The 27,702-nt window shown below is 47.1% G+C and overlaps 1 pseudogene across 1 annotated transcript; it reads left to right on the top strand.

The window, feature by feature from the left end:
* The first annotated feature begins 311 nt into the window (after positions 1-311).
* Positions 312-26,712, top strand: LOC144773508 (dicarboxylate carrier UCP2-like; annotated as a pseudogene). Its single transcript, XR_013599994.1, has 6 exons — positions 312-454; positions 8,963-9,170; positions 18,509-18,706; positions 20,028-20,129; positions 23,175-23,355; positions 26,477-26,712. The product of XR_013599994.1 is annotated as a dicarboxylate carrier UCP2-like (transcript).
* The last annotated feature ends 990 nt before the right edge of the window (positions 26,713-27,702 follow it).

Genomic DNA, 27,702 nt, shown 5'->3' with positions numbered 1-27,702 from the left:
CCTCCTCCTCCCTCCCTCCCTCCCTCCCTCCCTCCCTCCTTCTCTAGCCCTAGCCTCTCCCAATAAAGAGAGGTAACATAATGCAATCAGTAGGAGTGGACTCCAAGGGAGAGGCTTGGAGTGAAGTGTCATGACGGCTGGTGGTACATGATGCAGATCTTATACCAAAAAACGTTCTGCCGGGTGGAGGGAATAATGTAAATCCCTTGGTTAATTTACAGGTGTTTACGTACTTTCAATAAGAGCTCGCGGCCTCACGCGACCTATCCAACCTCTCAACCTGTCTTCAGTTGCACCGAGACGCACTCATTCCAAAAAAGGAGAGAAAGATGGTTGGACTGAAGCCCACAGATGTCCCTCCAACGCCCTGGTCAAATTTGCTGGAGCAGGGACAGCGGCCTGCGTGGCCGACCTCTTCACCTTTCCCCTGGACACTGCGAAAGTCAGGCTGCAGGTAAGGAACCTCCCATTGATCATGAGAGTGTACAAATCCCATCATGGCTAACCGGTGTTGGAAGTGGTTTCTTGTAGCAAGGTGTGTTAAAGGTAGACCATACGTATGCATCCCTCAATTTATCGCAGATTGGACACGTTGTTACCCTGGAATGCCAAAACGTTGGGTTATCCTTCCAATGTGCCCTTCTGTCAGAGCCAAGTCTCAGTGCCCTTTGATGCCCCGTAAAGAGCTGCCAGCTGGCGACTGGTGCTGAACCTAAAGCACAAGGGATTAAATATCCGTGCAAGGAGATTGGGTCCTATCCCCAACTCTGCCCTGGAGGCCCTGCCTCACAGGGGGCGGAACTGGTGACTTACAGCCTGATTCATGAAACGAAAATCGGCTCGCAAAGGGCCAGATTCTGAGAATCTGGCCCTTTGCGAGCGCAATTATTGCATTTGGGATTTATCATCCCAAATGCAATATTCGCTATTACAGAATTCGCTATTGTGCGAAGAATTGCATTTAAGGAATCTCTATAGAGATTCCTTAAATGCAATTCATCAACCAATTTTAAATTGCAAATTCGCAATTTCGGGCCGCTATTTACCGAGAGGTCAGACCTCTCGGTAAATAGCAAAAACTTAGAAAAATGCTTTTAAAAAGCATTTTTCTAAGTTGCATGTTGCACACACACATGTCCTTTGGACATGTGTGTGCGCAACACCTGTTCCAATTGCATTTAAGGGGTGCTACAGGGTGTCCTTTGGACACCCCTGGCACCCTTTAAATCGCTATCTTATTTGCGAGTAGCAAATTGCTACTCGCAAATAAGGAATACTCCCCATTCATTCCTATGGGCCCTTTTGGCCCATAGGAATGAATGGGAGTTATTCCTTATTTGTGAGTAGCAATTTGCTACTCGCAAATAAGGAATGTGTAGGAATCGCTATTATTTAGCAATTCCTACATGAATACCGTTTTGCGAGTCTCTAATAGCGATTCCTTATGAATCTCTATTAGAGACTCGCAAAACGGTACCTTGATGAATCAGGCTGTTAGACCTGTGCATAGGTGTGAGGTCAGAGAGGTGGTAGACCACCTACAGGCTCCCAAAACTTTTTGGAAATTTATAGGATCAGGGCTTGGGTTACACCACAAGGGACCTAAGTTCTCAGCAGCCCCCGGGTTACCTCGCAGTCCAATGAGCATCACAGAGCTGAATGGTGCCACTAGATTGTCCAGTATGTTGCCAACAGTACGACGCACCCACCCCACACAAAAGCGACAACAGGTCCTGGCCTGAGTGGGGCAGTAGAAATGAATCTTTCCCAGTTAAACATTACAGGAGCATAACTGCATGACCATCAAAGAACCGTAAAGAGTCAACACCATAGTTCATGGCATTACACCATATTTTAGGAGATCTGGACACTGCTGTTTCTAGGAGATTTTTTAGTTTTTTTGGTACATTTTACTGTATTAGCACAATTCGCTGCAGGTCTCACTCAGTAATCTTGGTGCCTTCGCACCGTATGCAGATTCCACAATACATATACAGGAAAAACACCCATTGCCAACCACTGGACAACGAGCCCGGTATACAAAGCAGAGTAAAAAAGCAACTTGGCTTACTGAAGTATTTTATCATTTCTCTCTTCTGCGAACGGATAGGGTACAGTGTCTGACTTATGACATTTGGGGTCATACGAGGTTGGTGTTCAGACTTCCCTAACACCAGTGGTCGAAGTGGGAAAACAAAAGTAGGGGAACTGTGGGTGGAGAATCAGGGGGCGGGAATAACCGCAGATTGAATCAGTGGGCGGAGTCAGGGGTGTGGCTAGAAATAGCAAAACATACCAATTTTTAGTACGTTTAGCATTTCACTGACCAGTTACAGCTTATAACATTATTTAACTAAAAGAATGGATATGTTTATTTGAGGTTTAATTCAGGAAAAAGCAAACACGCATAGGGAATACAGGTTTATGCAAAGCATGTGAAATATAAGCAGGAACAACATGTTACCTTAATGCTTTTACTCTCATTGTTCAGAAATCCATGATTATTTTTTGTCTCAAACATTGAGGTCATGAATACAGGGCTCCTTATGTACACATGTGTTAAGCAGGGCTCAGAAGAGAAAGGGATTCTTCAGGAGAATCTAGACTCAAGGAAACCCACAAAGGCTCCTTCATATTCATGTCAGCCAGCCAGCTGCTCAATCATAATATAGCAAAAAGAACACCGGTGGACAGAATCCAGAACAATATCATATATTCACCCCAGTACAGAGATCTGGCCCTAAATCCATTGTTTCTTTGCTCACCATGCCATTCCAGTTTGGACCCAGCCATATGCAAATCAGTTTTGATCCTGCACCCAATGAGAACAGTCCAGGCCGAACTGCCAGGCCAGGTCCTCCCTGGACCGGAATCAAGCATCCTAGGACCGGTTTCGGGCTTTCAGCCCTCATCAGCCAGGATAGCTTGATTCCAGTGGCATGGAGAGCACGGGACTATTGTCTGAGCATACCTGTCCCACTCGGGGTGACAAATGCAAAAAGAACAATTGATGGACAGAAGGCAGAACAATGTCATACATTCACCCCAGTTCAGAGATCTGGGTGTAAATCCATCGTTTGTTGCTCACCATGCCATTCCAGTTTGGACCGAGCCATATGCAAATCAGTCTTGATCCTGCGCCCAATGTGAACAGTCCAGCCCGAACTGCCAGGCCATATGTATTCAAGTGTCCTTTCATTCGGGAAGTGAACACAAAGCAGTACCCACTGAACTATGCACATAACATATTGCTCTTTGATATGCATGGTACATGTTCTTTGCAGCAGGCATATTACCACTCTTAGATTAGTAAAACAGCCACTAGACAAAACATGCTCCCATCTCTCTCCAGCAGGTACATTGATCACCAAAGTTATCTTGGCACTTGTATTGTTGACCGAAACCTGCTGAATATACAAAGAACTTTGCAGTGTTTTTAAAACTCCTGCACTAGTACAAAACCGGTCCCCCCAAACTAAACTGGCCCCCTACCCTTCCAGTCGCCCTGGGAAACGCCTGCTCCTGCCCTTTCACTGCTCCAGTCCAGTCAGTACTCCTGCTCATGCTCGATCAACACTCCTGCTTCATCAATTCCCAGCCCCCTCCCTTCTCCTGGCCCCTCCCTTCTCCTGCCCTGTTCCCCGCTCCTGCCCTGTTCCCCGCTCCTGCCCTGTTCCCCGCTCCTGCCCTGTTCCCCGCTCCTGCCCTGTTCACCGCTCCTGCCCTGTTCCCCGCTCCTGCCCTGTTCACCGCTCCTGCCCTGTTCACCGCTCCTGCCCTGTTCACCGCTCCTGCCCTGTTCACCGCTTCTGCCCTGTTCACCGCTCCTGCCCTGTTCCCTCCTCCTGCCCCGTTCACCGCTTCTGTCCTTTCACCGCTCCTGTCCTTTCACCGCTCCTGTACTTTCACCGCTCCTGTACTTTCACCGCTCCTGTCCTTTCACCGCTCCTGTCCTTTCACCGCTCACGCCCGGTTACTGCTCTAGCTCATGCCCCGTCACTTCTCCTGCCCCGTCACTTCTCCTGCCCCATCACCTCTCCTCCCCGTCACCTCTCCTGCCCCGTCACCTCTCCTGCCCCGTCACCTCTCCTGCCCCGTCACCTCTCCTGCCCCGTCACCTTTCCTGCCCCGTCACCAATTATGCCCAGTCATCTCTCCTGCCCCGTCACTGCTCCTGCCCCGTCACTGCTCCTGCCTCGTTCACTGCCCCTGTCCTGTTCACCGCTCCTGTCCTGTTCACCGCTCCTGTCCTGTTTACCGCTCCTGTCCTGTTCACCGCTCCTGCCCTGTTCACAGCTCCTGCCCTGTTCACAGCTCCTGTCCTTCCTGCCCTGTTCACCGCTCCTGTCCTTTCACCGCTCCTGTCCTTTCACCACTCACGCCCGGTTACTGCTCTAGCTCATGCCCCGTCACTTCTCCTGCCCGTCACCTCTCCTGCCCCGTCACCTCTCCTGCCCCGTCACCTCTCCTGCCCCGTCACCACTCCTGCCCCGTCACCTCTCCTGCCCCGTCACCTCTCCTGCCCCGTCACCTCTCCTGCCCGTCAAGTCTCCTGCCTGTCATGTCACCTGCCCGGTCACCTCTCCTGCCCTGTTGCCTCTCCTTCCACGTCTCCTCTCCTGCCCTGTCTCCTCTCCTGCCCCATCACTGCTCCTGCCCGTTCACTGCTCCTGCCCCGTTCACTGCTCCTGCCCCGTTCACTGCTCCTGCCCCGTTCACTGCTCCTGCCCCGTTCACTGCTCCTGCCCCGTTCACTGCTCCTGTCCTTTCACCGATCACGCCCAGTTACAGCTCTAGCTCATGCCCCGTCACCTCCCCTGCCCCGTCACCTCCCCTGCCCCATCACCTCCCCTGCCCCGTCACCTCTCCTGCCTCGTTCACTGCTCCTGCCTCGTTCACTGCTCCTGCCCCGTTCACTGCTCCTGCCCCGTTCACTGCTCCTGCCCCGTTCACTGCTCCTGCCCCGTTCACTGCTCCTGCCCCGTTCACCGCTTCTGTCCTTTCACCGCTCCTGTTCTTTCACCGCTCACGACCCGTTACTGCTCTAGCTCATGCCCCATCACCTCTCCTGCCCCGTCACCTCTCCTGCCCCGTCATCTCCCCTGCCCCGTCACCACCCCTGCCCCGTCACCACCCCTGCCTCGTTCACTGCTCCTGCCTCGTTCACTGCTCCTGCCTCGTTCACTGCTCCTGCCCCGTTCACTGCTCCTGCCCGTTCACTGCTCCTGCCCCGTTCACTGCTCCTGCCCCGTTCACTGCTCCTGCCCCGTTCACTGCTCCTGCCCCGTTCACTGCTCCTGCCCCGTTCACTGCTCCTGTCCTGTTCACCGCTCCTGCCCCGTTCACTGCCCCTTTCCTTTCACCGCTCCTGTTCTTTCACCGCTCACGCCCGGTTACTGCTCTAGCTCATGCCACGTCACCTCCCCTGCCCCGTCACCTCCCCTGCCCCGTCACCTCCCCTGCCCCGTCACCTCTCCTGCCCCGTCACCTCTCCTGCCCCGTCACCTCTCCTGCCCCGTCACCTCTCCTGCCCCGTCACCGCTCCTGCCCCGTCACCGCTCCTGTCCCGTTCCCTGCTCCTGCCCCGTTCCCTGCTCCTGCCCCGTTCCCTGCTCCTGCCCCGTTCCCTGCTCCTGCCCCGTTCCCTGCTCCTGCCCCGTTCCCTGCTCTTGCCCCGTTCCCTGCTCCTGCCCCGTTCCCTGCTCCTGTCCCGTTCCCTGCTCCTGTCCCGTTCCCTGCTCCTGTCCCGTTCCCTACTCCTGTCCCGTTCCCTGCTCCTGTCCTGTTCACTGCTCCTGCCCCGTTCACTGCTTCTGTTCTTTCTCCGCTCCTGGTCCTTTCACCGCTCCTGTCCTTTCACCGCTCCTGTCCTTTCACCGCTCACGCCCGGTTACTGCTCTAGCTCATGCCCCGTCACCTCCCCTGCCCCGTTACCTCCCCTGTCACCTCCCCTGCCCCATCACCACCCCTGCCCCGTCACCTCCCCTGCCCCGTCACCTCTCCTGCCCCGTCACCTCTCCTGCCCCGTCACCTCTCCTGCCCCGTCACCTCCCCTGCCCCATCACCTCCCCTGCCCCGTCACCTCCCCTGCCCCGTCACCTCTCATGCCCGTCACCTCCCCTGCCCCGTCACCACCCCTACCCCGTCACCTCCCCTGCCCCGTCACTGCTCCTGCCTCGTTCACTGCTCATGCCCCGTTCACTGCTCCTGCCCCGTTCACTGCTCCTGCCCCGTTCACTGCTCCTGCCCCGTTCACTGCTCCTGTCCTGTTCACCGCTCCTGCCCCGTTCACTGCCCCTTTCCTTTCACCGCTCCTGTTCTTTCACCGCTCATGCCCGGTTACTGCTCTAGCTCATGCCACGTCACCTCCCCTGCCCCGTCACCTCCCCTGCCCCGTCACCTCCCCTGCCCCGTCACCTCCCCTGCCCCGTCACCGCTCCTGCCCCGTTCCCTGCTCCTGCCCCTGCCCCGTTCCCTGCTCCTGCCCCGTTCCCTGCTCCTGTCCCGTTCCCTGCTCCTGCCCCGTTCACTGCTTCTGTTCTTTCTCCGCTCCTGGTCCTTTCACCGCTCCTGTCCTTTCACCGCTCCTGTCCTTTCACCGCTCACGCCCGGTTACTGCTCTAGCTCATGCCCCGTCACCTCCCCTGCCCCGTTACCTCCCCTGTCACCTCCCCTGCCCCATCACCACCCCTGCCCCGTCACCTCCCCTGCCCCGTCACCTCTCCTGCCCCGTCACCTCTCCTGCCCCGTCACCTCTCCTGCCCCGTCACCTCCCCTGCCCCGTCACCTCCCCTGCCCCGTCACCTCCCCTGCCCCGTCACCTCTCGTGCCCGTCACCTCCCCTGCCCCGTCACCACCCCTACCCCGTCACCTCCCCTGCCCCGTCACTGCTCCTGCCTCGTTCACTGCTCCTGCCCCGTTCACTGCTCCTGCCCCGTTCACTGCTCCTGCCCCGTTCACTGCTCCTGCCCCGTTCACTGCTCCTGTCCTGTTCACCGCTCCTGCCCCGTTCACTGCCCCTTTCCTTTCACCGCTCCTGTTCTTTCACCGCTCATGCCCGGTTACTGCTCTAGCTCATGCCACGTCACCTCCCCTGCCCCGTCACCTCCCCTGCCCCGTCACCTCCCCTGCCCCGTCACCTCCCCTGCCCCGTCACCTCCCCTGCCCCGTCACCGCTCCTGCCCCGTTCCCTGCTCCTGCCCCTGCCCCGTTCCCTGCTCCTGCCCCGTTCCCTGCTCCTGTCCCGTTCCCTGCTCCTGCCCCGTTCCCTGCTCCTGTCCCGTTCCCTGCTCCTGTCCCGTTCCCTGCTCCTGTCCCGTTCCCTGCTCCTGTCCCGTTCCCTGCTCCTGTCCCGTTCCCTGCTCCTGTCCTGTTCCCTGCTCCTGTCCTGTTCTCTGCTCCTGTCCTGTTCACTGCTCCTGCCCCGTTCACCGCTTCTGTCCTTTCTCCGCTCCTGGTCCTTTCACTGCTCCTGTCCTTTCACCGCTCCTGTCCTTTCACCGCTCACGCCCGGTTACTGCTCTAGCTCATGCCCCGTCACCTCCCCTGCCCCGTCACCTTCCCTTCCCCGTCACCTCCCCTGCCCGTCACCTCTCCTGCCCCGTCACCTCCCCTGCCCCGTCACCTCCCCTGCCCCGTCACCTCTCCTGCCCCGTCACCTCCCCTGCCCCGTCACCTCCCCTGCCCCGTCACCTCCCCTGCCCCGTCACCTCTCCTGCCCCGTCACCTCTCCTGCCCCGTCACCTCTCCTGCCCCGTCACCTCCCCTGCCCCGTCACCTCCCCTGCCCCGTCACCTCTCCTGCCCCGTCACCTCCCCTGCCCCGTCACCTCCCCTGCCCCGTCACCTCTCCTGCCCCGTCACCTCCCCTGCCCCGACACCTCCCCTGCCCCGTCACCTCTCCTGCCCCGTCACCTCCCCTGCCCCGTCACCTCTCCTGCCCCGTCACCTCTCCTGCCCCGTCACCTCTCCTGCCCCGTCACCTCTACTGCCCGGTCACCTCTACAGCCCCGTCACCTCCCCTGCCCCGTCACCTCCCCTGCCCCGTCACCTCTCCTGCCCCGTCACCTCCCCTGCCCCGACACCTCCCCTGCCCCGTCACCTCTCCTGCCCCGTCACCTCCCCTGCCCCGTCACCTCTCCTGCCCCGTCACCTCCCCTGCCCCGACACCTCCCCTGCCCCGTCACCTCTCCTGCCCCGTCACCTCCCCTGCCCCGTCACCTCTCCTGCCCCGTCACCTCCCCTGCCCCGACACCTCCCCTGCCCCGTCACCTCTCCTGCCCCGTCACCTCCCCTGCCCCGTCACCTCTCCTGCCCCGTCACCTCTCCTGCCCCGTCACCTCTCCTGCCCCGTCACCTCTACTGCCCGGTCACCTCTACAGCCCCGTCACCTCTACTGCCCTGTCAATTCTCCTGCCCCGACACCTCTCCTGCCCCAGTACCTCTCCTTTCCTGTCGCCTCTTCTGTCTGGTCACTGTGGTCACTGCTCCTCCGTGTACAACATTGACAAAGGTGTCAAGTTCCCCACAGTACTCTGCTTGGGGAAAGCTCCTCTCTAATCACCAACACCGATCTCAGGGGCACTTGATATGTTAAAGGCAGAGGGCAGGCGCATTGTCATTCTAAAGGGGCTAATCTGCCTCAATCGGAATGACAATGGCCTGCCCTCGGTCTGTGCGAGCTCAGGGGGGGCGGGGGCTGCTGCAGCCTCTGGAGTACAACAGAGAAGTGCGAGCAGCCCCTGGAAGCGGAAAGAAAAAAGTTATCATTTTAAAGTTGGACTATTCTTGCCGTCCCGGGACGCTTTTTTGAAAGCAAGAAGTAGGGGAACGGACTGAACAATTTTTTACACTCACTGTATACTTACAGACCCATTGTTAGGCTACAAAGCACAATATTTCACAAATGCTGGTTAAATTGAAATGTATTTAAGAATGATTAGCTGACCATTACTTAATTTCAGATCCAAGGAGAAGCAAAGTGTGCAACAAGTGTGAAGATTGTCCAGTACAAGGGGGTCTTCGGCACCATCACGACCATGGTGAAGACGGAGGGCGCAGCGAGCCTCTACAACGGCCTGGTGGCTGGTCTGCAGCGACAAATGAGCTTTGCTTCTGTCCGCATTGGACTGTACGACACCGTCAAGCACTTCTACTCCAGAGGGTCTGAAAGTAAGTGTGAAGCCTTAGATTTTCTTTTTTAAGTTTCAAAGTCTTCTGGGAATTTAAAATGTTTTAAAAGCTCGATAATGAGACATAGGTTGATTGACCGGATTACAATATAGTGGTACATCCTAGTAATGCCAATGTCAGAAGTCAGCTCTTGTTCTGGTCATCCACTCTTTGTGAAGTCATGATCCTTCATATTGTAGCAAGAAATGATGCACAAACGAAGTTTGAATTAAGGATTTCTTTCCGTAGTGTATTTGAAGAAGAAGACAGCAAACCCACTGGAGCACGACTATCTGCTGTGGCATCCAACCGACGAATAACATTCTTCAGTTAGATGACACAGAGATGCGCGACTCACGAGAGATGCACCTTTTGAAGATAAACATTCTCTTCAAAAGGTGCGTGCCACAGAATACATATGATACAACAATGGACATAATAGAAAGACTCTTCATAGATAAATCCATTGTGCTTTGCACCCGTGGGTTCGTATCCCATCCTCGTCGCCAAATGTGAAGTAATAATCCTTCATATTGTAGCAAGAAATGATGAACAAACGAAGTTTGAATGAAGGATTTCTTTCCATAGTTTATTTGAAGAAGAAGACAGCAAACCCACTGGAGCACGACTATCTGCTGTGGCATCCAACCGACGAATAACATTCTTCAGTTAGATGGCACAGAGATGCGCGACTCACGAGAAATGCACCTTTTGAAAATAAACATTCTCTTCAAAAGGTGCGTGCCACAGAATACATATGATACAACAATGGACATAATAGAAAGAATCTTCATAGATAAAGTAAACCTAATAAATAAGGTGTAACACGTACTTCACACTCTTCCATCACAAAGGGGTTTCCGTCAAGGTGAGATAGAGGTGGTAGATTTTGCAGCCATCATGTACTCGTCCATCTCAGACGTTACCATCAAGGCGAGATAACAGCGGTAGACACTGCTGCTCCTTTATCTCATTCTCATGAGTCCCTGCTTTCTCCCTTTGGGCACAATTCGCCGTCTTTTTTTGTCTCCTTTCCCGTTTTTTTATTTTTCTCCCTCTTTCTTGCGGTCAATGTCTGATGAGGAAAAATAAGTTCCGGTCCCCAAAAATGAATGCTGGTGGGCCTCACCGGTATCCACCGGCTCAAATTAAGCACTGATGATGTACAGTCATGTTCCCCTGACCTGGGTGCCCAACGTCGAGTATTTGGTATCCTGTTTTTTTACAAAAATGTGTCCCCCTGCCTCGTACTAATCTGAGTTTGAAGGCCTAGGCCTGTCCATTGACATGAGAGAGGTCCTGGAACACGAGGGGTGCACAAAGCGTGTCCTCGTTTGTTTGACAGTGCACTACTGTCCTTGTCATGAGTTTAGCATGTGGAGTGAAGGTGGCAGAGTGCTATGATTTGTGAATCAGCAGTTATGACCACACCCTTTTATCTGTGTCACGGAGTGAAGGCCTAGGGGCCCACTCATGTACATTTCCCTTTCTATGCACTAACCCAGGTTCTTTCAGTAACATCTTAGTGTTTGTGGTCTGTGCGATCTATACATTGTGTTTATGAGTGAACCAGAGTAATAGAAGCCTGTGTGTTCAATTTTGGGAGCCCCTGGTCTTTTGTGTGCATTAGATGGAGGTAAGATGGTTGTCCCATACAGTGGAAGTGTGTTGTTGATAGTCATAGAACTGGAGAGAGAAGACATAGATAGTGAATTGGGAAAAGAGGAGACAAGGGTCACTCCAGAAATTCGATTAGGTCCTTCTGCTAAAAAAAGAACAGCTGATTAGTCTTCCTGACCACTACCATTTGTTAGGTGGTGGGCGGAATGGAGGTACTGCAGTCTGTTCTTCAGAGTGAGAAGGGTCCTTTAGGAGTGGACAGCCATGTGTCTCTCTTCCTAATTGTGGTTTAGTTTGGATCTTGATAGCCAGGTGCAGAAAGCTCACATATTTTGTAGTTCTGTTCGGGTGCTGCAATTGGAGTCAACCCCACTGTGAGGAGCATCACTTTACAAAAAGGCTGTGTCTGATGACAGCCTAGAAAGGACACTTGAATGAAGAACCAACCCAAACTGGTGGTGAAAGTGTAGACAGAGTCCACATCCCCAATTTGCTTTATTTGGATGAAAGTGGAAGCTGCTGACATGCTTGTTACTCCAGTTCCAAGTTCTCTTTGACCAAGGAAGCAGGTGATTCACTGAGTACCCAGAGGACTACTGTGCAATCAGAGCTGGTATCTGCCTGATAGTCAGTTTCCCAGAGGTGAGGGGCCATCACATGTAGTGTGATCTGGAAGGAAGGACTGACTATCTTGGAGCTCCAAGAGAGTGACCTACCTGAGAAGAAGAGGGTAGGACAACAACCCTGCAGGAGGTGCTGACTGCCAGGACGACCAGTTGTGGTTGTCACTGAAGCTGAGCGTCCATCCACTCATAGATACTCAAGAGAGGCAACCGATGTGCTCCCAGATCAGAGCATTGACTTCTTGTCGAGAGCGGTCTGCACTGTGGCACTGTTCTGAAGTGCGCCTGAAGTGTACTAGTCTGCTGTGACTCTGTAGCGGATGTACAGTAGCACTGCTGAAGTGTGCCTGTGCGGGTTATGCAGCTGTGACCTTGCAAGTGACCTGTACCATGCATTTGACTGAAGTGTTGACTGCACTGCCGTGACCCAGAATATTTGTGCCCAAATAGGGCCATGCCTGTGCAAGTCGGGACGTGTAGACTAAGCGGACTGCAATGCCATGACGACTGACCAGAGCTGTACAGACCGAGCAACCATGGTGTTGTCACGCGCATTGATATGGCTAAGACATGATTCACTTTAGGTATGAATAGTACATTCAGGGCCGCGTCTGGGAAAGATGGAAAGTAGGATCAGATGCCCAGTACTAGTGGTGTTTATCTCTTCTGGCTCTAGGTTACTCTCACTTAGACCAAGGGCCGGATTTGTCATCATTAGACGCAGCACAATGCAGCAAGACAACGTGCTGCGCTGCATCAAATGGAGAGAACAGGAATGAGCGCCATGTACTAACATATGGTGGGATGTATGACGGTACGACGCGTACCGACACAACGCATGCTTTTACAACACGTCCCTTACAACGCAAGTCGTTACCACGACTTGCGTTGGGGGCGCGGATTGAGAAAAGTATAATTTATTATTCTAACACCAGTCCCCGTGGACACTAGGGAAGGTGTTGGAATAGTAAATATACTATTCTTAATCCTGTAGCGCCCTCCAGCGCAAGTCGTGGTTACAACTTGCGTTGTAACGGACGCGTCGTAAAAGCACTGCGGAGTAAAATCCGCGTCGTAAAGGATGTTCCCCCATATGGTGCATTGCTGCTCTCTGCGCCAGCGCACTCGGTGCAGCCAAGCGCTAGCGTCATGGTGCAATGGTGCCTGTGTTGCAGGCAGGATTGATTTTGGTGTAGGACTGGACACTTTCTGCACAAAAACAATCCTTTGAGGCTTCTTACTCTTTCTAAGTGTTCTGTACCACACTTCGAAAGAGGAAAAACAAGGCAAAATAAAGATATTTCTCTTCATTGCACCTCTATTGGGAAGGTGTAGTATTTTGACGCATTCCCTGGTTTGCCAGTCATGGTAAATCTGGGAATGAGCTAACGGGTGGATGTGTGGAAACACCCAGGCTCCACCCATTGAACGCCTTCCCAGTGCAGAATAACGCAAGGCAACAATTTGCACTGCCTTGTATTAATCCAATCAATGCAGGGTCCTGCAAGGTGGCCTTGCGTGACTTGGTAAATCTGACTTAAGGATTGCGTCGCCCTTGTGCACCCTGCGTAATACAAGGGCAACACAACCCTATGATGAATCTAGGCCCAAGGCTTCAGTGCCCGAGAACATAGAACCCAGTTCTGGAGACTAAAAACATCTCTCTCAAGGTGCTCCAGTCAGCATCAAGAGGGATGCCCAGCCACCCCTGCACGGAGAAGGCAGGGGCTGTCCAGATGTGATATCATCAAGCACCGCTGGCCCCCGCGGAGAAGGACACCTGTAGAAATCTGCTGTGCATGAATCATACGATTCTTAAAGTCACCCACTGGGGCCACACAACCTCAAACAATGGAGAGAAGTGATTAGTCACTGTGCCATGATCAAACAAAACATGTTTGAGAAGAATAAAAACTGAAAAAAGATGCGACTCTGCCCGACTTGGAACCTTATCTTAGGGTCTGGGTGCTTACTAACACAGCTAAAGAAAAGATCTGGGGCTGAGGTGTCGCTGTGGCCTGGTGAAACTGGCTCAAGGCTGCGTAAAACTGGAAAGCGTGCATGCATGGGCCGCAGGCCCCCAAAGCATTATACATGGTTTATGGAGCACTGGTCAGGAGGCGGTAATACTAAAGAGTTAGAAGAAATGATATATCTTTAATATTGCCGCACCGCTTTCAGTATATCACTCTCAGCGACTATATATTGTTCTGTAGCAGTTGGAGTTTGTCTCTCGGAGCGCACTGATGTTTTTAACCTCATTGATGTTGGTGACGGAACCACTCCGTCACCAGCCACGGGCGCGCTGTGCTGGTGACGGAGTGGTTCCGTCACGGCCCGGGCCGCCGCGACTGCGCGGCGCTGATTTCACGCCTGCTGGCGCGTTCTATTGAGCTTGCGGGGCCGTGACGGAACCACTCCGTCACAAGCACAGCGCACCCAAAGGCTCGTGACGGAGTGGTTCCGTCACGAGCATGGCCGCGCCGCGCGGCCCCCCCTTCGCCCCTAGCGCTGCGGCGGAATTACCGCCGCAGCCAAGGGGTTAAGTGAATGGTACAATTGTTTTTAATATAATGGGATAAACTCTTGGGGGCACAGTGTTATGTTTCATAAACTGTTAGTTAGGTCCAGTGTTATAGTTTGCAAACTCTTAGTAGGTACAGTGCTATGTTTCATAAGCTGTTGGTCAGGTCAGTGTTTGGGTCCGCAATCTTTTGGTTAGGTACAGTGTTGTGGTTCAGAAACTCTTGATTAGGTAGAATGTTATGTTTGATAAATTGTTGGTTAGGTACATTGCTATGGTTCCTAAACTCTAGGTTAGGTACAGTGTTATGGTTCATAACCTTTTGGCTGGACACAATGGTATGTTTAATAAACATTTGGTTAGGTACAGTGTTATGTTTCATAAACTCTTGGTTAGGTACAGTGTTATGTTTCATAAACTCTTGTTTAGGTACAGTGTTATGTTTCATAAACTCTTGGTTAGGTACAGTGTTATGTTTCATAAACGGTTTGTTAGGTACAGTGTTATGTTTCATAAATGGTTGGTTAGGTACAGTGTTATGTTTCATAAACGGTTGGTTGGGTACAGTGTTATGTTTCATAAACTCTTGGTTAGGTACAGTGTTATGTTTCATAAACTCTAGGTTAGGTACAGTGTTATGTTTCATAAACGGTTGGTTAGGTACAGTGTTATGTTTCATAAACGGTTGGTTGGGTACAGTGTTATGTTTCATAAACGGTTGGTTGGGTACAGTGTTATGTTTCATAAACTCTAGGTTAGGTACAGTGTTATGTTTCATAAACGGTTGGTTAGGTACAGTGTTATGTTTCATAAACGGTTGGTTGGGTACAGTGTTATGTTTCATAAACTCTAGGTTAGGTACAGTGTTATGTTTCATAAACGGTTGGTTAGGTACAGTGTTATGTTTCATAAACGGTTGGTTGGGTACAGTGTTATGTTTCATAAACTCTAGGTTAGGTACAGTGTTATGTTTCATAAACGGTTGGTTAGGTACAGTGTTATGTTTCATAAACGGTTGGTTAGGTACAGTGTTATGTTTCATAAACGGTTGGTTGGGTACAGTGTTATGTTTCATAAACTCTAGGTTAGGTACAGTGTTATGTTTCATAAACGGTTGGTTGGGTACAGTGTTATGTTTCATAAACGGTTGGTTAGGTACAGTGTTATGTTTCATAAACGGTTGGTTGGGTACAGTGTTATGTTTCATAAACTCTAGGTTAGGTACAGTGTTATGTTTCATAAACGGTTGGTTGGGTACAGTGTTATGTTTCATAAACGGTTGGTTAGGTACAGTGTTATGTTTCATAAACGGTTGGTTAGGTACAGTGTTATGTTTCATAAACGGTTGGTTAGGTACAGTGTTATGTTTCATAAACGGTTGGTTGGGTACAGTGTTATGTTTCATAAACGGTTGGTTGGGTACAGTGTTATGTTTCATAAACTCTAGGTTAGGTACAGTGTTATGTTTCATAAACGGTTGGTTAGGTACAGTGTTATGTTTCATAAACGGTTGGTTAGGTACAGTGTTATGTTTCATAAACGGTTGGTTAGGTACAGTGTTATGTTTCATAAACGGTTGGTTGGGTACAGTGTTATGTTTCATAAACGGTTGGTTGGGTACAGTGTTATGTTTCATAAACTCTAGGTTAGGTACAGTGTTATGTTTCATAAACGGTTGGTTAGGTACAGTGTTATGTTTCATAAACGGTTGGTTGGGTACAGTGTTATGTTCCATAAACTCTAGGTTAGGTACAGTGTTATGTTTCATAAACGGTTGGTTGGGTACAGTGTTATGTTTCATAAACGGTTGGTTAGGTACAGTGTTATGTTTCATAAACGGTTGGTTGGGTACAGTGTTATGTTTCATAAACGGTTGGTTGGGTACAGTGTTATGTTTCATAAACTCTAGGTTAGGTACAGTGTTATGTTTCATAAACGGTTGGTTGGGTACAGTGTTATGTTTCATAAACGGTTGGTTGGGTACAGTGTTATGTTTCATAAACTCTAGGTTAGGTACAGTGTTATGTTTCATAAACGGTTGGTTGGGTACAGTGTTATGTTTCATAAACGGTTGGTTGGGTACAGTGTTATGTTTCATAAACGGTTGGTTGGGTACAGTGTTATGTTTCATAAACTCTAGGTTAGGTACAGTGTTATGTTTCATAAACGGTTGGTTAGGTACAGTGTTATGTTTCATAAACGGTTGGTTAGGTACAGTGTTATGTTTCATAAACGGTTGGTTAGGTACAGTGTTATGTTTCATAAACGGTTGGTTGGGTACAGTGTTATGTTTCATAAACGGTTGGTTGGGTACAGTGTTATGTTTCATAAACTCTAGGTTAGGTACAGTGTTATGTTTCATAAACGGTTGGTTAGGTACAGTGTTATGTTTCATAAACGGTTGGTTGGGTACAGTGTTATGTTCCATAAACTCTAGGTTAGGTACAGTGTTATGTTTCATAAACGGTTGGTTGGGTACAGTGTTATGTTTCATAAACGGTTGGTTAGGTACAGTGTTATGTTTCATAAACGGTTGGTTGGGTACAGTGTTATGTTTCATAAACGGTTGGTTGGGTACAGTGTTATGTTTCATAAACTCTAGGTTAGGTTCAGTGTTATGTTTCATAAACGGTTGGTTGGGTACAGTGTTATGTTTCATAAACTCTAGGTTAGGTACAGTGTTATGTTTCATAAACGGTTGGTTGGGTACAGTGTTATGTTTCATAAACGGTTGGTTGGGTACAGTGTTATGTTTCATAAACGGTTGGTTGGGTACAGTGTTATGTTTCATAAACGGTTGGTTGGGTACAGTGTTATGTTCCATAAACTCTAGGTTAGGTACAGTGTTATGTTTCATAAACGGTTGGTTGGGTACAGTGTTATGTTTCATAAACGGTTGGTTAGGTACAGTGTTATGTTTCATAAACGGTTGGTTGGGTACAGTGTTATGTTTCATAAACGGTTGGTTGGGTACAGTGTTATGTTTCATAAACGGTTGGTTGGGTACAGTGTTATGTTTCATAAACGGTTGGTTGGGTACAGTGTTATGTTTCATAAACGGTTGGTTGGGTACAGTGTTATGTTCCATAAACTCTAGGTTAGGTACAGTGTTATGTTTCATAAACGGTTGGTTGGGTACAGTGTTATGTTTCATAAACGGTTGGTTAGGTACAGTGTTATGTTTCATAAACGGTTGGTTGGGTACAGTGTTATGTTTCATAAACGGTTGGTTGGGTACAGTGTTATGTTTCATAAACGGTTGGTTGGGTACAGTGTTATGTTTCATAAACGGTTGGTTGGGTACAGGGTTATGGTTCATGTTTTTTGCTAGGCCCACCATGATCCGATATAAATGGTACACATTGTTTTCTGAACACTATTGAGCAGTATGTTTAGTGTACCCAGAACAACAAACGCCTTGAAGCACGCCTCACCAGCAGCACGCGCCACCTGATGTTTACAGCACTTGCACAAGACCTGCTGGCACCGTGCCCCGGGGCTGCACCTATCCTTCCTCTGACTCAACTAGACTTTTCCTATATTTATTTATATAGCGCACTATTACCTGAGGGCCTCTAGGAGCTTAAAGATAATTATAGCAGAAAAGATAAAGTATAAACGTCACATGCCACTCAAAGTTGTGGGCACTGTAAAAATACAAACTCTCGAGACATACAGTCACCTTTTCCCATTTCTCCTCCACTTTTGGCAGTTACGTCAGCCAGGGGCACCGTGCCAGCCACATACAACATAGAAGATGCGAAGCATTGGGGTCCATGTAGGGGTGTTGTGTTTGAGGACTGTGTGGCAGGCAGTGTGCTGTGCAACAATGGGCGACTCAATTGTCATTCTTTGTGCTGTCGAGAAAACTGAGCAAACACACCACTCTGGAACTCAATTTTGCATACACGCCCTTGACAATTCCTGGAAAATCAACCTACCTTATCCTATAGTTTGAATTACATTGTTAGATTTCAACCCCTGGAAGACTCCAAATGCAAACTTGCTGAAATCCGGAGCACACCTTTGTGCAGACAGTGTTCATAAATGGAAAGGTCACAAGGTGAGACCTGAAAGGGTCGCTTCGACATGGAAGTGCTTAGAAGAATCTCTGGGGGGCTCCAGGAGCTGGCAGGCTTGCACCACTTTAAGGGCCAGCATTCAGGACAGTTGATCACTTTCATGTTTGCATCTGATTGCCAACCTTGTTTAGTGATAAATAGTGCTGATAGTCCTGTCTTAGCTTTTTGGCCATATTCTACAATCTTGAACTTTGCTTTCAATGACATTTGCAGATAAATCCCTGTGTCTTTGCACTATCAATTTTCAGTGATGGGAACTGTAGCAGCATGAGAAAAAGTGATTTACCAGCGATTTAGTGATCAGCGAGTCAGGCTGTGAGAATTAGAACCTGGGATATGTACAAAACTAGTCCTTTCACTCTCAAAAGATGCCTGCTTCCAAAGCTTCCCTCTGCAGGCTGGTCCCATCTCAAGGTGGTTTGTGATTCTACTTTGCTGTAGCATCTCTCTCTTGGGTGACTGGTCACACTGCAGCCTCTTGTCTTCCAGGTTCTAGCATCGCTAGCCGGCTGCTTGCAGGGAGCACCACAGGAGCCATGGCGGTCACCTTCGCCCAGCCAACGGATGTGGTGAAAGTGCGATTCCAGGCTCACGTGAAGCTGATCGATGGCAACCGGAGATACAACGGGACCGTGGATGCCTACAAGACGATCGCCAAAGAGGAAGGCATCAGAGGACTCTGGAAAGGTAGGAAGCCTGTGATAGGCACAAGAGAAGCACCTGGAGCAGAGATGAAGGCACATTCTGCACACGATCGGACATAAGATTACTTTGGACCTGATTTAGATCTTGGTGGATGGAATACTCTGTCACAAATGTGACGGATATCCTGATCGTCATATTACGATCCCATTATACCCTATGGAGTAATCCGGTGGACTGGATATCCAACACGTTTGTGACACAGTATTGCATCCACCGAGGTCTAAATAAGGACCTTGAGGTTTGTTAACCAGTACAAACGGGAGGTCGTCAACACCTTCAAACTACGACATAATTGTAAAGTGTCCCATTACCAGGCTATGGGTGTCCTCTGCACTCGCAAAAGGTACGAAAAATAAAGGGGAACGGGCAGTATGTCCTACATGAACACTTACGGTGAAATTAGTCACAGTTCTTTTGATTTTTGAGATCTTATTGCTAAGCGTACATATTTATGTTTCCCAAATTTTGAAGGATTGTAGTCTGGCATATCAAAGCCGGAATAATGAGTGGTCACAATATCCCGGCCAAAATATCGAAACCCAAAATATAGAGGAGGTAAGTGCACGGAGGGAGGTACAGATTTACTATTTTACTATTCTACCTCCACATCTATGTACCTTGTGAAACAAATATATATATAATATAAATATTATATATATATATATATATATATATTTATTTATTCAAGGTAGTATATAAGGAGTTACATGCAGAGAATCTATATATACTTACCTGTGGTATTTTAGGTTTCGATATTCTGGTCACGATATTGTGACCACTCGATATTTCTGCTTCGATATTCTGAATCCAGGTCCCACACGCTTTGAATTCCCAAATGGGCCAATGAGTTCTCCTGTATCCTGAACTCACTACCATCCTCCAGAGCAGACACATTCCCATGGTGCTGGGTGTTTATGTATTCATAAAAGTGATGGATGGAATGTTTGAATTAATCTCAGCCACTGGTAATTATTCAGGCGCATTCCAGTCCACCGTTATTTTACACACCATGCCACCTCGGTTTGGACCCATAATATACATAAAATGTGTGGAGAAGGAGAGGTGAAAGCAACTCCCACATCATGACCAGCAACCAATCAACTGTTTCTACCATTGCCCTGCTCTTCATGATATGAGGTGGAAGGCAATGAGGGCTATGCTTTCATTAGCTGGGGGTCCCCTGTGCACCCCTCTACCCGCTCACATTGATGCCTGTCAAAAATCCAATATAAAAAATGTGAAAGGAGTTACACCCTGGGTTCGTCACTCTCACCACAATCAATTATTTCTTCTTCCAACGTAGGAACGCTACCCAACATCGCCCGCAACGCCATCGTGAACTGTGCGGAACTGGTGACCTATGACATGATTAAGGAAGCGCTGCTCAAGAACCACCTAATGACAGGTGAGTCCAACCTGGCCGTAGCACAGCTCAGCCACAGTACAACAGGAGAGGCAGTAAACTCTTATTAGGATTATGGATGTGTAGAGCGAAACACTGTGTCAGGGGTTGCTTTTACTCATTTCAGGTTGGCTTGAGTTGGTATTTTACCAATTCAAAGCTGTAATATTGTGCCTGGAGTGATAAATGGCTTTTGTAATTTTACAGCTCGGCAAGGACAGCACTGTGCTAGTCCTATGCTTAAAGACTTTGCTGTACAAATGGCAAAAGACTTTGTCCTTTTCTATCTCGGCGTGGATGGCACTGTGCATTTGAGGTGAGCAGATCTAGAGTGTCGCTGGTGTTGAGAGTGCTCTAACAGGAGCTGCTTTCCTCCTAAACTTGAGAACTACCCAGGGTTCTCTCCTTCTTTTTTGCATAATTTATGCGTCACTCTATGCCTGAAAGGGTTTTGTTATGATGATATATACATATAGATATAGATAGATAGATATAATTTATGCCATACCACGAAAAATATGATCCAGTGTATATGTTACTTGGATTTATAGGGCTACTAATAAACGTACAGTACACAGGTCGAATTATTGTCAAGACCAACTCGCTGGAGAAAAGGAGTAAAAAACACTGATAACTGCTTCACAGATTTCATGTCACAATCACTTTACAGGGGCAACAACAGGGATCACACTCAAAGGGCTAATTTAATGAGACTTTATCTCACTGCACAGGTTTAACCCTTTAAAAAAAAATATCTTCTACACTTGTAAAAGCAACAAGGCATAATCCAGGCATACCAATCCACCAAGATAATATGATGTCTATTACCATTTTTGAGGCAGGGAAGGGTTATTATTATTTTTTTTTAAGTTTTATATAGCGCTAGCTTGACCCATGGGTATCAGAGCGCTTTACATATACACATGAGAAAAAGGTTGCATTACATAGCATGATCTAAAGAAGCAAAAGGTATATACGCAAAAGCATAATAATTAGGCAAAAACAGTGAGAGATAAAGGTTGCATTATATAGCATGAACTAAGGAAGCAAGAAAATATATAAGCAAAAAAATATATATCACAAAAAATAATAATTAGGCAAACGGTGGGGGGGGAGGGAGGCAAAATAAAGTAGGTGGTTGGGACAGTCCAGTAACCACCTATCCTTGATGGTCAAGTGAGGGGGAGTCAACTAAGTTATCACTCAAAGATTAAACTCCTGTAAGCCATGGTCCTTCATCATACTCAACAGTGGTAATAAATAGCCTATTACTCGTCTGAATATATGTAAACATATATATCACATAACGATGTTTATGCCATGCCAGTGAAAATATATGTGGCCCATAATACACGTTATTTAGAGCAAATGTAATGGTAAATGCCATGAGTCATGGCTCCTCCCTATGCTCCACAATGGTAATAAATAACATTTTACACTCTGTGCATCTCCATATATATCATAGTTAAAAACATATATGTATATTTGTACCATAGATCAATTAAATAAAAAATATGGAGATTTTAATGTAAGGACTAGAAATTACAAATAGATCTCCTACGAAGCTCAGCCTTAATTCGTATTTTAATAGGAACAGAACTAATTAGCAAACTTAAACTTTACTGGGTAAAAGCTTTAAAAAATCAGAACCTCATTCTGTATAAAACTCCGGCGACTAAAAATTGTTTCTGGTAAGCCCAGTTAATATTGGAGAAAGCATTCTGTAAAAAGCAAACGTGCAAGGGGGAAGGTGATCAGAGAATCTAGACTGTGTTCAACGATTCTGTATTCCTTACTGGCCACATAGCATTTGACACTGTGTAATATTACACACCAGGAAGTAGGCAGATTCGAGGTCAATGTAGATCTGTGTTGTATAGCCTGTTACAGTTACAAAGTGCTCCTACTACATGCATTCAGTAGGTTTCAAAGTAATTCAGTTCATGGGAACGAGGGGGCACATGCATCGTTGTAGGCAAGTGCGATTCCATCATTGCGATTACTAAGGAATCGCAATTGCCTATGCATGTAGGTTTCACCAAAATATTAGCGATTCCTACATATTCCTTAATTGGGAATTGCAAATTACAAATTGCGATTCGCAATTAAGGAATAACTTCCCATTCATTAGGAATGAATGGGAATTGCATGCATACCAAATAGGTACTTGCAAATTGTGCATGCAATTTCAAGCGTGCAAGGGGCCAAAAGGCCACCCTGATGCACCCCTGATATTGGCATGTGATCACATGTTGCGCACACACATGCCCGTGTGCGCAACATGGCACTTTGAAAAATGCACTTTTGTGCATTTTTCAAAGTTTTCGCAAATTATCATCAACATGTAATTGATGGTAATTTGCGATTCCGATTTGCGAAATCGCAATTTTGAATTGCATCATGCATTGCATTCAGGGAATCGCAATTTGCGATTCCCTAAATGCATTCGCAATTCAGGTAATCGCAAAATTTGCGATTACCTAAAGTGCGAATTTGCATTTGGGTCTATCACAAGGTGGCGCTGTCTGGCTAATTTAGAGATGAAGACAACAGTTAATTTTTAGTTCAATGTACATTAAAAATGACTATTAACTGCCGCCCAAGCCATTCTCATAGCTTTGGGGCCTGAAATAGTCCGAAATGTCACACTTGTAGGAGTGTGATGTTTAGTAGTTGTGTTGTTACTATCATTGGCAGTATGGCAGGGGCAACGTGTGATGCAAGCTGCAGTGGCACTGGCACTTATTTATTTTTTATAAATTAAGCACTGTATTACTATTCTTAACTCCTCATCTACATACCTAAACTTACCTTGCAATGTTAACTCAACAGAGTGCCTGCAATATTTTTGTCATGTGATATCACAGCATAGTCGCTAAAATAGAGTATCTGAAAGTGTCCATGCACTTTCAAAGACAAGCAGAACTTTCCACTTAGCTTGTACCTTTAAAAAAAAAAGTCCTCCATATTCTCTGAACCAGAATGCTATTTCCGGATCAGCTAGAGACACTATTAATAGTGTTGCTTATCGTCTTTTTCCTTTCCCAGATACCCTGCCCTGCCATTTTGTCGCTGCTTTCGGTGCAGGATTCTGTGCCACGGTCGTGGCTTCCCCCGTTGATGTTGTCAAGACACGCTACATGAACTCACCCCCTGGGCAGTACCGAAACGCCCTGAACTGTGCATTCACCATGGCGATGGGCGAAGGGACCACAGCTTTTTACAAGGGGTAGGTGCCCGCGCTCTGCGATGACCTGTGGGGAAAAAGAATGGGATAGGTTGTGTGTTGACTTGCTGATATGGTGTGTATCACTACATAAAGATCTCTTCATACACAATAGCTTTTATGGTGAGTAGGTTTTCTCAAGGCCATTGGCAACATTTAGCCCTTATCTTTTAGGCCTGGTAAGCAGTGCTTGAGTTGTAAAACAAAAAGAAGTGCCAAGACCTGTGTCACATGGCCACTGCAGCTTTCACCACCCATTGCCCCATCTGCGCTGGCAATAAAAACTACTAACACTGACACTTCTGCGAGGGTGACAGTTTGGACTATTTCAGGCTGCCCAAAGATATAAGAACGTTTTGGGCGACTGGTACTAGTCATTTTTAATGTATAAATAATTTACTAAAAAACTGTTGTTGGGCTCATTTCAAGATTAGACAGACAGCACCACCATGTGGTGGACAGTCATAAGTACCAGTGCCAACAATTAAGCGCCAGTGCCAAGCACTGGAAACCACAGGCTCAAATTAAGCTCTGCTTGTAAAAAAATAGAATCCATCTTTTGCCTTGCACAAGCTCCTGCGCAGATGTTTTGTAGATTTCAACACCAAATGTGTACAATCACACCTGGGCTGTAAATATACCAGAACCCTTGAAAATCAGTCCTTTCACTTTTTAAATGAGTGAATTGAGCTTTCTACCCTTTAAGCCAGTGCTAAAAGCTTGTAGGTCTCACACGTCCAGACAGCGAAGTGTTTGCCTCCAAATGAATCCGTCTCGAACCCTAGCCTAACATAATACATGTCTGTCGTTTGATGTGCACCTTTAGATGTTGCAGTTGATTTCTATTAAGTGGGAATTGTAGCCGTCAGCAATGGCTGCCTGGTTATAGATGCCACCGGGGCCACTCGCAGTCAATTACATTTTCTTGGCGCGAACAGCCATTTTTCAAACGTAATCATGCTTCTAGCTGCTGTTTGCATTCCAAAACATTTTCCATCACATTTAAATGAAGAGATTTGACTTTGAACATATTTATACATCTGTTAGCAAATGGGACCCAACTTGTGTGCATCAATTCTTATGCCATTAGTAGAAAAACATTATGCCATTGGCCTGCTCAATTTTCCCCCAATACATGGTGAATGCAGAATGTAACCTGTGACGACCTTGATATACGCTGCAATTTACAATCCAGATCAATGCTTTCGACCAATTGTATTTGTCCATCTACATGGATCGCAAGGGGTTTCAATGTTATCATTTCTTTTTGGTTAAATGTAAGCAGTTAAGCCAATAAATACCCTTTTGGGCCCAATGAACAAACATTTTCATGTATGTATGTTTAACTTACATGCAAAAAAGTGACCTGTGGTTAGACAATCACAGAACCCAATTCTCAGATTTAGCATTAGTGGGCATTCCAGCCCACAGATCATACGTACATCTGCGAAGAGTCAACCAAATTGCAGAATGTTTGTTAGATTTAATCTACAACAAGGAATGGAAAAGGGGATGTTTCAATTGTCTGTGATGCCCACAGGCACTTCATCTGAGTGAGGTGTAACATATGCTGCAATGCAAACAACACCTAGAAAAGTGATTACGTTTAGTAAATTTGTTTTTCATTCATTGTCCCACTCTGGAACAAGAAATGAGGACCTAATAGATATCATTTGCATCTGCCCAAGCTTCATGGACATAAGGCCTGCCTTACTTCGACCAACATTGAATCAGGAGGGCATCAGGACCTGTAGGCAGGCAGTAAAATTGTGTTTCAATCCAGAAGAGATTCAGCTAAACTGCCGACTTACAAAGTACTTTGATATAGTGACTTTCATATTTCACTATACTAATTCACCACTAATCCTTTATGGGTTCCGGAGTAGCGTGCTACTCGCCAAAAAAGCGCTTCAACACCCCATCAGGGGTAGCAAGCGCTATATAAATACAACCCTTTCTTTCCTCTTCTATCTCTCCGCTATCCTTCTGAATCAAAATAACTGACTAATCGATCTACCACTCAAATTACTTTCATATTTCACTATACTAATTCAAGACTAATCTTTTATGGGTTCCGGAGTAGCGTGCTAATCGCCGAAAAAATGCTTTGACGCCTCGTCAGGGGTAGTAAGCGCTAAATAAATGCATTTACAATACAATACAATATGCTGCAATATAAATGCAAACCTTTTTCCCTTTCTATCCCTCCGCTATCCTTCTCAATCCAAATAAATAACTAATATCCACCATTCCAATTACTTTCATATTTCACTATACTAATTCAACATTAATCCTTTATGGGTTCCGGAGTAGCGTGCTACTCGCCAAAACAGCGCTTCAATACCCCATCAGGGGTAACAAGCGCTATATAAATACAACCCTTTTTTTCCTCTTCTATCCTTCCGCTATCCTTCTGAATCAAAATAACTGACTAATCGATCTACCACTCAAATTACTTTCATATTTCACTATACTAATTCAACACTAATCTTTTATGGGTTCCGGAGTAGCAAGCTAATTGCCGAAAAAACGCTTTGACGCTTCATCAGGGGTAGTAAGCGCTATATAAATGCATTTAGAATACAATACAATATGCTGCAATGCAAACAACACCTAGAAAAGTGATTAGGTTTAGTAAATTTGTTTCTCATTTATTGTCCCACTCTGGAAGGTTACCACTGAAAAATCAGTATTACACACCGGCACAGAATTGAAGTGGAAAGGGTAGGTCTCTATTTTTCATGGCGGGGCAGGGAAAGCGAGTGGGATATTGGCCATACAGATAGGCAAGGAGTGTGCCTGGAAATCTGTCAATTGCGGTGATTTCTAGACATACTCCTTCAAAATGTGTAAATCTATACAAAAAATGAGTTTATGATCCATCTATTTAGGCCTTTTTGTGAATCCTGCTCCATATCTCTTTGATACCCAAATGACTGTACTTAAGGGGAATCTTTTCACGCAACTAAATGTGACTTTGCGTTTCACACATGTTGTGCAATTGCACTGAACCTCTGATGCCACGATTCAGAAGGTTTTGAGGCAGGAATTAGTATCTTTGCTAAATAAAAATAAAAAAACACAAAGAGTTGATGGATTACAATCTCTGTGGCTTCTCTTTCAGCTTCATGCCGGCATTCCTGCGCCTGGGATCCTGGAACATAGTCATGTTTGTGACTTACGAGCAGCTGAAGAGAGCCCTGATGATGGCTCACAACTAGTGCAAGTCCTCCTTCTAAGCACTCATGTCTTCAACGCTGCCGAGGTCAAAGAGTGGTTGAACAGGTTCCAGAGCTTGGCACTTTTGCTGATGGAAGTTGAAGTTGTTTTGAGTGTTTACAAGGCACACAGGCTCGAGTTCCTGCTGCAGGCTGTGCACACGTGAATGAAGAGGAGTTCTTTACAGCAGGACACTTGCGCAAGTGTTTGGATGTTCCAAAAACTTGATGAGGGAACACTGCTACCTTGGCGGTTCTCTGCCAGTGGGAACAGGCCAGACACTGTGATACTGCAGTGACTCTGGGTGTCTTCTTGACTGATCCTGGAAAGAAGCAGAAACAATTCAAGTCAAGAGCTTGTGTGAAAGGAAAAGGAACTAAAAGAAAGGCAAGCAGATCCCTCTTCCAGGAGGAAACTAAAGCCTGCTGTCTTGATTCAAAGAAATAACAAGTCCTAGTTGGAAAAGCATTACACTATTTGCACAAACTGGATTTCAAGAGCATGTTTCTTTCTATATTTTCTGGTGGCAGGTTAAAAAGGGCGAGAATCCCTCCTCTAGTTAGCGCTGCATTTATTGTATCCAAGATCCATCCAATGGGACTCCTGGTTCTGATGGAAAAGACTGCATCAAAGCCAGCGACTTGATGTCATGACATGAGGGCGACCAAAGTGAGGGTCCTGGGAACTACAGGGACTCATTACACATACTTGACGCCCAATCCAGGCATTAGGATCTCATCGCTGAAACTTCCATGAACTAAGCGTGAATTCCATGGTTGCTTCTAGTTTGAGCTACATGGGCCAACTGGTTAGATTCCCAAACTGGAAGGAGTAACACTTTTCGCAGGTCGACAAAGTACAGATGTAAATTATATTAATTTGTTTGAATGTTTTATAATGCTTAATATTTAAGCAAATAAATATGTATAGTAAAAGCCATCAATAAGAAAACGATTTTCCCTCGATGGCCACAATATATTAATACAGATATATACTTTTTCTAGTCATTGTTTTAGCAGTCAATTCAGTATGGCTGACAAATACACAGCAATCTTATTTATTTTCTTTAAAACAGTATAAAGTTTTATTCATTATTTCCATATTATTTCTTTTTGTACGAATCCTTTTTCA

The sequence above is a fragment of the Lissotriton helveticus genome, chromosome 8, assembly GCF_964261635.1.
Source record: "Lissotriton helveticus chromosome 8, aLisHel1.1, whole genome shotgun sequence".
NCBI classification, from domain to species: Eukaryota; Metazoa; Chordata; class Amphibia; order Caudata; family Salamandridae; genus Lissotriton; species Lissotriton helveticus.
Note: the sequence above shows the minus strand (reverse complement) of the source record. Positions and strands in the feature narration are given on the sequence as shown.